This window comes from Lissotriton vulgaris, chromosome 2_1 (assembly GCF_964263255.1).
Source record: "Lissotriton vulgaris chromosome 2_1, aLisVul1.2, whole genome shotgun sequence".
In the NCBI taxonomy this organism is placed as follows: domain Eukaryota; kingdom Metazoa; phylum Chordata; class Amphibia; order Caudata; family Salamandridae; genus Lissotriton; species Lissotriton vulgaris.
In genome coordinates, this window is record NC_141687.1 from 1283628779 (window position 1) to 1283639802 (window position 11024).

General features: G+C 42.5%; 1 protein-coding gene across 5 annotated transcripts in view; it reads right to left on the bottom strand.

Moving 5' to 3' along the window:
• The window catches only part of CEP164 (centrosomal protein 164), a 459099-nt gene extending 451101 nt beyond the window's left edge, over positions 1-7998 (bottom strand). For all 5 annotated transcript variants that reach the window (XM_086957031.1, XM_086957028.1, XM_086957030.1 and 2 more), the window contains exon 1: positions 7813-7998. The gene's annotated coding sequence lies outside the window, so the exon portion shown is untranslated. The remainder of the gene's footprint in view (positions 1-7812) is intronic.
• Positions 7999-11024: the final 3026 nt, after the last annotated feature.

The following is an 11024-nucleotide window of genomic DNA, read 5'->3' on the forward strand; positions in this document are numbered from 1 at the left end:
GATCCCAAAATCTACAAAATAGTTTCTGAAAACCGGGAAGGTAGGGGCGGACTTGCGGTGAATATTAGAAAGGACTGGGAGATCTCACATAGAAGGGTCGAACATACTGACCTGATAGAAGCACTGTCCTTTAACATCACTATCTTTCCTAATCTCACTATTGCGAGATTGTTGATCTACAGGCCACCAACTTCTAAGCCTGTTGAGCTATGGGAAATTTGCGACCAGATGGCTGACCTCTCACTAAAATATACAAAATTCTTAGTCTTAGGGGACTTTAATGTCCACATGGACAATGATATATGTCTCATGGCCATCCAACTAGCGGAGACAAGAACAGGACTGAACCTCAAACAACTGGAACTCAAACCCACACACAAGGCTGGTCATACCTTGGATTTCATTTTTACTAATATACCCACCCTAAAACTGAAGATCCTATCCCCCTCCTAGGGTCATACCACAGTCTTATTACTTTATATCCAACTATCTCCACAAACCACAAGGCTATAAAACACAAAATCAGAAGGAATTGGAGGAAAGTTACCCCTGAAGTATTAGGACCTATATTAGTAAACACCCCTCTGCTACTCACCGGAGATCCAAACAGCGACACCGGAACATTTAACCACTGGATCACATCGCCCTGGACCAAATAACTCCCATGAAAACAATGAAACAGGCCAGGAACACACCTTCTGCCCCCTGGTTTACACCAGCACTTCGAGCAGAAAAGAGCTGCTGTAAGAAACTTGAGTAGGTATGGTGCCTAGCCTACGACCTGAAGCAAAAAATACATATAGAAAGGCAATAAAAGTTTCACAAATTAAAACGTAAAATTATTAAGGATCAGATCGCCAATCAAAAAAATCTGCTGACAATTCCACTAAGGAAATTTTTTTAATTGTTCAGGGTTTCCTTAAACCAGAGGCACTAAAAAGTAATATTGACCCCTCTGCCACACTTTGTGAGGAACTTTCAGTCTTCTTCCTGGAGAAGATCCAAGACATCTATGCAGCCTTTCCGGAGAAGGAACCATCTATCACGCCACTGCATCACCCCCACCAACAACAACAAAAAATGTTGATGTTTACGTGGAAAAAAAAAAATCAACAAGTGATGCATTGTGAAAGGGAAATAGTGGGGTGACATGGACGGAAAATCAGTTTGGTGTATGTGACAGTGTAAAAGCAAGCTGAGCACCATTTAAGTAGCATGATCATTCTCAACACTGAGTCCGGCAGAAGAAGGGAAACGGTTAATTGAGGAATAAATACAAAGAAAGCAAAGATCCATGAAAAGTGCATGGCTTACCAGAGCGCAGGGAGCTTGGTTCCTGCTGTCAGCTTTTGGGGGAGTATGTTAAATCTGCGCTGCCTCGAAGAAAAACAAGCAGCAGCTGAGATCGCCAGAGACGCCGTGCGCAAGCAAAAGTAAAATGAAAGTACGCACTTCACACATAAAATAAAAAAATAGGAAAGTGAAAGTGTGCCTCACACACAGTAATACACCAACTAAAACTGTTTCATTACTGGACTAATACAATGTCTGAAATGCCGCGAGCAAAAGAGATTATGTACGCGTGCACATCTCATGTCCGGGCAGGTACGGCAAACAGGAGACAGGGAGGGAACAAACATGCCTCCCTTGCAAACAAAAGCGAGCATTTTTAACGCGCGCCAAAGAAAAGCTTGGGTGGAGTTCCACCCCGCTTCCGAGGCAAAACCGACGGCAATAGTCTCGCAAGCGAGCAGCGCATGCGCTGCATCGCTAGGCGAGACCTAAAAAAGTGTTGTAAGCATTTTTGTTACCTTCTATATAAGCGAAAAGACAATGTACAACTGAACGACCCTATTAAAAATGAATTAACATAAAAATGTCTTCTAGTTTTTATGTCCTTGCAATACTGGCAACTTCTTCATGCTAGTTTATCATTTTTTTTAATGTTAATGGGGAGGTAGAGGTTGGGATATAATACCCGAATGACAACACAAGCAGTGGACGGACACTAGTGGAGAATCAACAGATGCCAGATTCCAAGGGCAGACTGGAGTAGTGCTGAGTTGGTGGTGCAGAGGTGATGCTCTGGTGATGCAGAGTGATACTGAGGTGGTGCTGAGTTGTGATGTTCCGCTGTTGGTGGTGCTAAGCTGGTGGTACCGAGTAATGCGGAGTTGGTGCGGAGGTGATGCTGCGCTGAAGCGGAGGTGGTGCTGTGCTTGATGTTGAAGCAGTGCTGCGTAGGTGCTGAATTGCTGCTGAGGTGGGGCTGCGCTGTTAGTGGTGCACTGATGCAGAGGTGGTGCAGTGTAGATGCTAAGATGGTACTGTGCTTATAATGGTGGTGCTGCACTGGCGCTGAGGTAGTGCTGAAGTGTTGCTGAGGGATAGTGAGGTGGTGCTACGTTGTGCTGAATTACGGTGAGGTGGTGCAGAGTCATGCTGAGCTGATGCGGTGGTGGTGCTCAGCACACACAAGCACATACTGCACACATAGTATCAGCTACCTTGACAGCAGCATTGTTTCCATGAAGGAAGGGTACCACCAGCACAGCCTGAATCTGCCTCTGTGCTCCTCCACTGGAGAGAAGAGGTGACATCAAAACAAGCTTGGCTGGTCTCTTTACACACAGTGCCCATTCATAGGCTACTTTCAGAGCTAATGAAGCATCAGCACAAAGTCTCCCTGCCTGTGTGCATGCATTGCCCCTCCATATACTGCCCATAGGCGAGACAAGGACATCAGCATGGTCTAGGGCATGCAGTAACCCTCCTCAATCGCGTGTCAATAGAGATGGGTCACCAGTACCGACACTGTGCCGGTGTACGCAGTTCTTCTTGATAGTCTGCCAGGGGGAAAGGGTGGCATCAGAACTGCCTGGCGCTGCATATGGGTATCCAGTACCTGCGCAGGCAATGAGAAACGCTGTGCAGGAGCACACAGCAAGCATTGTGCGCAATGTCTGTGCAGTGTCCCTCTATGGTTTCCTGCTACCAGTGTGCATACAGTGGCACACGATGAACGTGACAAGTATTGGCAGCAGCCACTATGCAGGGACCCAGGGGAGCCACGCTGGCGACTGCCCTACCTTTCAGATAAGGACAACTTATTGGAGATACCGGACATCAGCAGCAATGCTTCTGCAGACTGTTTGGAGAATGATGGAGGAGCGCCGAAGCTGAGCTGCTCTCGTTCTGTGCAGGGGTGGTTTATGCACTGTTGCAGGTGCTGAAACTGGGTTCACAGGCGCTGACGCGCAGTGAAGCTTTCGAGCAGGATCCAGAAGCAACGGTGGAGGCCTGGCTGCACCATGCGCATGACTACAGGGGAGGCGGGCGCTGCTATTGTGAGCAGCGTGGGGGAGGCAGTTCCGGCTCACGCCACATCACACTGAACATGGGGCTGGATGTGTGAAACTAGTAGAAGTGAAGTTGTAGTGAAGCTCAGGTGCGTGCCAGGGAGCGGCGGGTGGTGGCACTGTTCTGCCGAGGCTCAATAGATCTGTTATGAGCAACAACATAGAAGCAACGATGGGCAGGACATGGCACGATCACAGAATAATGACACTTCAAATAACAAGCTGCAGGAGGGGATGTTGTGGGAATGACAAGGGGGGGGAATTACATGAACTGGAGGCAGCATCGTGCTCTAGCGAGCAGCAAGTAGAGAGCATAAAGAAAAAAGTTGTGAACTGAAGCAGAACATATGGCCGACAGTGAAATTATCCATGTAGCAAGGGCAGTCTCCAATGCGGAATTAAAACAGCCCAAAGGCAGCACAAATGTATACAATTCACCAACGAAAACAAAGGAATTTAAAAAAGCAGCCAAAAGAACCAATGGAAAGCGCTGGGCATGTTTAAAGCCCTTAGAGTGAATACCACATGTCTCGAAGCTAGCGCATGTGCGCTGCCTAGGCTCGACCTAAAAAGGGCTGACCTACAGTTCAACTGCTGCTTTTGTCATGGCGTGAACAGCAACAGAAAGAACTCAGAGATGCTGAATCGCATGTTTAAACAACGAGTAAGAAGGCATTTATAACTGAGAAAACAGACTTCCTACAATGTCCACAACTGCTTTAAAACTCTGAAGTAAATCTGTGCCAAACCAATTGTGTCCGATATATCTGGCGTTTTCCATCTTTTCAATAAGTTCAAATGCAAAACATGGAGGCATCATTTATTGTAAAAAATAGACGCAATGCCAAAATTTGCATTGGAAAATATGAGGAGACTCACCCAACCCACACTGCATTTGGCGATTAGTGATTCCACAATGCTCCGTGCTTTGACCAGATTAGAGCAATTCCAAAAAAGAAAAATACGGGCGTGAAAAATGTTGCCACAGGACACTATTTAAATCCATTTGTCTACAGTTCTGAGTACTGAAGAGAACCCCTAATCAACGTTGGGTTTGAAACAAGTCAGCAGCTTGATACCTAGGGAGTGTGCCTATGTAAAAGAGAACTATAGGCTGACAAGGAATGATTGGTGCAAAATAATTGAATGGTCAGTTCCTGTGAGTCCTTAAGCTAAAAGAACGTTTAAGTTAATAATTCTATGTTATAGGCCAATTCAGCAGGGACTAAGTAAGGACATTCCACTGTGTGCCCCTTTTGGTTTCTCCCAATTTCAGAAATGGTATGAGGATTGTTCCATGTCTTCTGTCATGTGTTTTAATGTTGTGTTTATCAAATCAGTTGTTTCAATGAGTTGGTGTCAGTACTGGTGCTTGTTGGTTCCTTGGAAATATGATATTGGCCTATCCTTGCAGACATTAAACAAGCACAACCCAATGTTAGTTATTAAACTACAGTTCAACGTGTCCTTATATAGTTATGCATTTCCATAGATGAGTTACTGCACACAATAATACTAAATCCAAAATACATAGCAATCAGCAATTAATTGTAACTTATACCTATTCAATTCACCCAAGACATATCTGCTATTAGGATTGTCCATCACCAGCACTGTACAGCCAAACATCACCAAATGAACAGGCATGAAATAACTGAAGAGATCGGTCACACATCACTTGCTAATTTAAGAGGATTTTTATATAGTCCCTTTACTAGAGATCACAAATTATATATATATATATATATATATATATATATATATATATATATATATATATATATATATATATATATATATATACACACACACACACACAAGCTTAACACTTCTTCACTCTTCACATAGACACTCAGATATGGGAGAATGTTCAAAGAAATGTACATCCCAACAGATCTCTCCACTTCTCTCTCCCTCCAACCCAGCCAGCTTAGGAGCACAAACACACAAAAAAAATCTCAGACTAGACAACCCAGTGGAGTAACTAGAGAAGCACACTGTAACATATGAAATACATAAAGGGACCTGAAGAGCACTTAAAAGCTACCAGCACAGGCCCGGTTCTGGCAGGTGATGATCTTTGGCCCTCCCAGTCAGCAGAAGAGGCCATGAGGACGGCCAAACATTGTGATGCTTTTTGAGTTTGTTTACATAAATTATCAATCTGGGGTAACCTTGTCACCTTTCCAAAATAAATACTGGCTATTTGCTGTAGTTTTAAGAGTGTGCACAGGCATGGACCTGACACTAAATAGACCAATGAAAACAATTGTATGTATATGTTTGTACCATGACTTTTTCTGACTGTTTTTACCATATTTAATAGTCGGGAATCCGTGCAGCTCTAGAATCCATTTAAAGAGGTTTTCCATTTATATTTTATGTTTGAATTAGGTACAGATAATGGGTAAAAATTCTTGCTTTAAGTGGTTTTGCTCATTTTTGTACCATCTGGGACATTAAAATACTGGCGGTGTCAGTAAAAAAAAAAAAAAAAAAAAAATCGGTCATGTGGCAACCCTAGTCAGGTGTAATTGAGGAACCTCTAGAACACATTTTAAAGTGCATTGTTTTTATAAATACGGTTTTAAATATGCACTGTGAAGGGAAGAAATGCTGACTTTGGGTGATTTTATCTATTTTTACACTGGCTGAGACATTAAAATACTCATGTCGAAAGAGAACGGCAATGTGACGACCGTAACTCATGTCGGAGGTAAGCTGCAGTTAGGTGGTGTGTATGAGGGAGTGGGAACACGGTATTACCTGCCAATAATGCAGCAGGTGCAGTGGCACCGGAGCCCAGACCTGTGAGGGTACTTTTGCACCTCAATTATCTAGCAGAACATGTGTATTTGTAAAATTCTCATCACCCAAGGGTATTTTGGCACTGAATAACAGATTTATTGTTACCCAACTCAATGGTAGTCTTTTTATTGACTTCAGAATGATGAAAGGCTGACTGGGACCGCTGGGACTCGAACCGGTGACCATGAGTTCGAACACAGGCCCCTATAGTGAACGCACTAGTCCACCAGATCCAGCTGTTTCTGTGTGTGGATTCTGAAGGTGTTTATGTATTTTAGTCTGTGTATGATGCACACAGTAATATACTGTAGGATGTGGCATAAATAATATTCCCATTCTGACAGCGCATGCCTCATTGCATAACCAGACATAAGGGAATCATAAATGTCCAACCATTATCAAAGAATATATGTGGAATTATCCTCTTCAGATGAACACATAATTTTTCATGTAAAACTAGGAAAAACGATTAATGATTCCCTTCATGTGACATCAGCAACCTAATACAAGTGGGATCTAAAACAGACATTTTTCAACGTTCTGTTATTGTATTGGTCATGTTTTATTATGGCTTTTATTATAACTTCAGCAATGTCAATTATTGTGATGTTATAAGGGTTACGGTCATGTGACATCACTTCGTAGCAAGATTGAGGGTCAAAGGTCATATGATGTCACTTCTTGTGATGTCATTAAGGTCAAGGATGCACGATGGCATTTTCGCTACCCCTGGCATTTTGTTGAATGGATGTCCATGTGTAACTCTAGGGCTTCTAGTCTACCTTCAGAATTGTTATAAATTAGTCCTGCATTGTCCCACCCAAACACACCCTTGGCCCACCAATATAAAATGTCCTGGAACCGGGTCTGTACCAGCATACTGAAAACCATAAACCTGTGTGTCTGTCTCGTCATCATCCTATGCACTGCATCCCATAACAGGATACATGCATCGTGTCATCACGCACGGCACGTAACACTTCACCTCATAAGATCAAAACAAAAATAACATCTTTCCAACCACACACAAGGTGTAGCATGCTACTCATATGTAGGCAATCACTTTAGCACCCCACACAGGGGTAAGTAAGAGCTATGTAAATGCTACAATACAATAGTCTGCATAAAAGATGCTCATATCTAATTAAAAACACACTTTGAATCAAAAGTGCACGCTTTTAACTAAGGTTACGGCGCATTTGAAAGGTGCACACGTTTGAATAAAATATCTGAGCGGGGCTGAAAGACGGACATTCGATTCATAGTTTCCAGTCTCACTTTAAAGAACACCCATTTATTTTAGCCGACGCAACTTAACAAAGGTAAACAACAGGTCACATCTTCTATTTTTGGAAAAAATAATAATAAAGGTACGCGGGGATTCTACGAATGTGGCCTGAAAAAAAAGATGCCCCCTTTTTATTCTACAACAGCACATTCCTACACAACGCAAGAAGGAATAACAGTGGGCGGAGGGTGGTGGAGAGAGTAAAACCATCTGGTAGAGAGCATTAAAGCTGGGACAACAAGGCTGGGGGCTCTGGTTCAAAGATGTCCTTTAAATCCCTGCCACAGTTCCTAAGCTCCACCAGGATGACGAAGAGGAAGGGGGCTCAGGTCTATGGGAAGTTAAGACTGACCTTACCTGTCAATGGGGGCCACCACGCGCCTGCGCTACCTACTGTATGTAGGTCGCGGCTCTGCGCCTTGTACGTGGTGTCACTTTGGGAACCTCTGCGTCCCCTCCAGGTTCACGACCACCGCGGCTGCCGCTGCCACCAGCACAGCTCCCGCGCCGCCTCCCGCCGTCCAGCAGCGTCCTACTTCTTCCGGGAGCGCTGCCTTGGTAACGGGGTATTGGCCAACCTCTCACGGTCGTTCATAGGCTACGGTTTTAAGTGTTGAGGTCTGATTTGCTACTGTACGCGTCAGTCACCCATCAGCCGCGTGCCTGCCGGTAGTTGTAGTTCTTGCACTTCTGTTCCGTTAGAGAGACTTAAAAAGAACAACCCACGCAAGCGGCTGCACATTTGGTGCTCTAAAAAAAAGTGTTTCTTAAACCTTTGACTTCTGTGGGCCCCTAAAATTATTACTGGAATCCCGGGACCGCCTCTGAGTCATTATTAATGGATGGAGTGGAACCCCAGCCGTAGCAATTTCGATGATTTGAACAGCAAAACAGTACGCAAAATTACAGAAACAAACTTTAATCAAACTACTAAACATATTGCTACACTTCCTTAAGAAGTAGTTTATTAATATGTTAATATCATATTTTCTTAATTCTTAAGCTTTCGTGGCTAACCAGAGTAGGGGTTCCAACACTCCAGACCACAGGTTAAACCGTTGACCTAAAACATGAAAAAGAATTGCAACTGCAGGGCGACTAATACGGAATAGTCATTGAAATGCTTAGTTTATGTTCACTTTATGTTTTTTCCCATTCTGCTTCTTTTTTTTTTAGAATAAAATGTGAAGTCTTTCACTGCTATTTATGACATCCTGTTTTCTATGAGTTCTACCAGACTAATTGAAGGGTGGAATCTGTACTTTAGATGTTCAAATAGGCACAACATTTTAAGTAGCGCTTATAGGACCAAATTATGTGGAAAACATTGAACTGATTACAAAGCAAAAATAATTGCAAATTGAGCATGTTGTACATTAATTAAAGACCTCTATATTTTGCAATGCCTGAATTAATCAATAACTTTTTAAGTTCAACAAACTCAGAAGCTTGTCAATACGGATCAGCTCTAATCAATAAATGTATCTCATTCTACAAAACACAAGAAGTTCGAAAAAAGCAGCAGAAAAAACAATATCCAACCCAGAGTAATATTTAATATCTCAAGGTCAGCAAGTTAATCATTTCGAACATTATTTTGGTTAATAACAATGGCTGCCCCAATTAGAGCGTGCAGATAGAAAAGATATAGGTGATAAAGTGAATAGAATATTTGTGACATAAAATATTCATAACAATTAACTATACAACAGACGAAAAATAATTGATCGTACTGTTCAACCTGGCCAAAGCAAAACAAATTTACTCAAGCTTGTTTCTTAAATGTTCATGAATAGAAATGCGTGACCCTTGATTGAGTAACGTCCCCTGGTCACAGCCTGAGCCCCATGGTGAGGGTTGTAGTTATTCACAAAAGGTTTCAAAAGCGGATTCCAGATATTTCAATATATCTTTATTTTCATTTGATTTCTCAAAGTTCATTCTTCATATTAAACCATCCGGACTTCAAAATACATTGATGTTTTGTCCAATGCATTTCGGCTAGGTCATAGCCTTCGTCAGGGACATGTTCTATAAATTAAATAATCACAATTAGGAATCCATCAGAGGCTACATATATCATACATTTTCTATGTCTCATTAGGCAATCAACAGTATGAGGCTCTCATTACCTCGTGGTTAAACTAAGATATCCAAAAGCAAGAGTAAATGAACTCATTGAAAACATATCGGTGTTTACAGAAGATATACAGATGTCCCTTCACCCTCATGTGAGCGGTAAACTATGCGCTAAACATTGCGGATTAATCACATCATAATCTCTTCAAAAAAACGGGGTTTGAAAGCAACATCACAAAACCGTTATGACAGCAAGTTATCAAACAAATTAGTCATTAGCGCTAATAGCAACCTGTGCGTCTAACCAAGTAGCCAAAAAGATTAATAAATGACCGCGAGTAGACTACGTTCCAAACCCGATAGTACAGGGCTTGGTGCACGCTTACCAGTTCAAGGTAACTCCTGTTATTATTATTATTATTGTATTTCTTATATAGCGCCAGAATCGACCCCCGAAGGTGTATCTCTGCGCTTGCCTTGGGAACCCGTCCTGGTTTTTCCCTGTGAGATAGCCCCTACAGGGCATCCCCAAGGTGAAAGCCAGGCATCCCGCCGCGGGGGGGCCGTTGTGGAGATTAAGCAAGCTTAATGCCCAGAGTTGCAGAGTGTGAACCCATGACTAAGTCAGGCACCGAAGCGAGAATTATCGAGTCCGAGGACATTTGAGCTCAACACCCTGCCGCGTCGGGAATCGAACCCTGGTCCCGGGTCTGACCTCTGCTTCAGGGTCTGCCTGCTCTAACCAGTGAGCCACACTTCTCCCAAACGCCATTCCCCAAAAGGTGCTGTCTCCCGACCGAGGTCGGGCGTGTGTGTTAAATCACTGTGTGATTCTGTGGGTATCGAAAGCGGACTAAGTCCGGAGGGATTTCTTTAAGGCGGCCATGTTACGTTGGGAAGTGAAACTTAAACATCGATTTTTGGCAAAAGATGTCCAACAGTGCTGCAATGCGTGACAATATTGATGGTATAACTTGCATGGGAAAATTCCACCATGAAATTTAAATAAAGACATAAAGGTGAAAAAAGTAAAATCGATACCCTGTCTGAAATATCAGCCAAAACATTTCTGGTATTACGCAGTGATATGAAAAAACGTCATAAACATATAACCATGTACATTCATGAAAACATAAAAAAATCATCATAGTAAGATAACGGGTGAACATTAATGGCAATTAATCGAAATCATGCAAATACCATAATATTGTCCATTAGAAAACGAACTGTCATCAAAGATAGCAACTGAATTCAGTCCGATCATTCATACCAACTGGTTTCAAGGTTTCCAGTTTGAAAATCCAGAAATTTTCTCTTTGTAAAAGAGTTTTATGGTTGTCAACACCTTCTCGTTTTTTCACCACTTCCAAGATAGTGTATCTAAGTTGGCTGATGTTATGAGAAGCTTCGCAAAAATGATTAGCTACTGTCGATTTTGTGTGTCTATTGCGAATGTTTGATTTATGCTCATTTAGCCTGATCTTTATCTT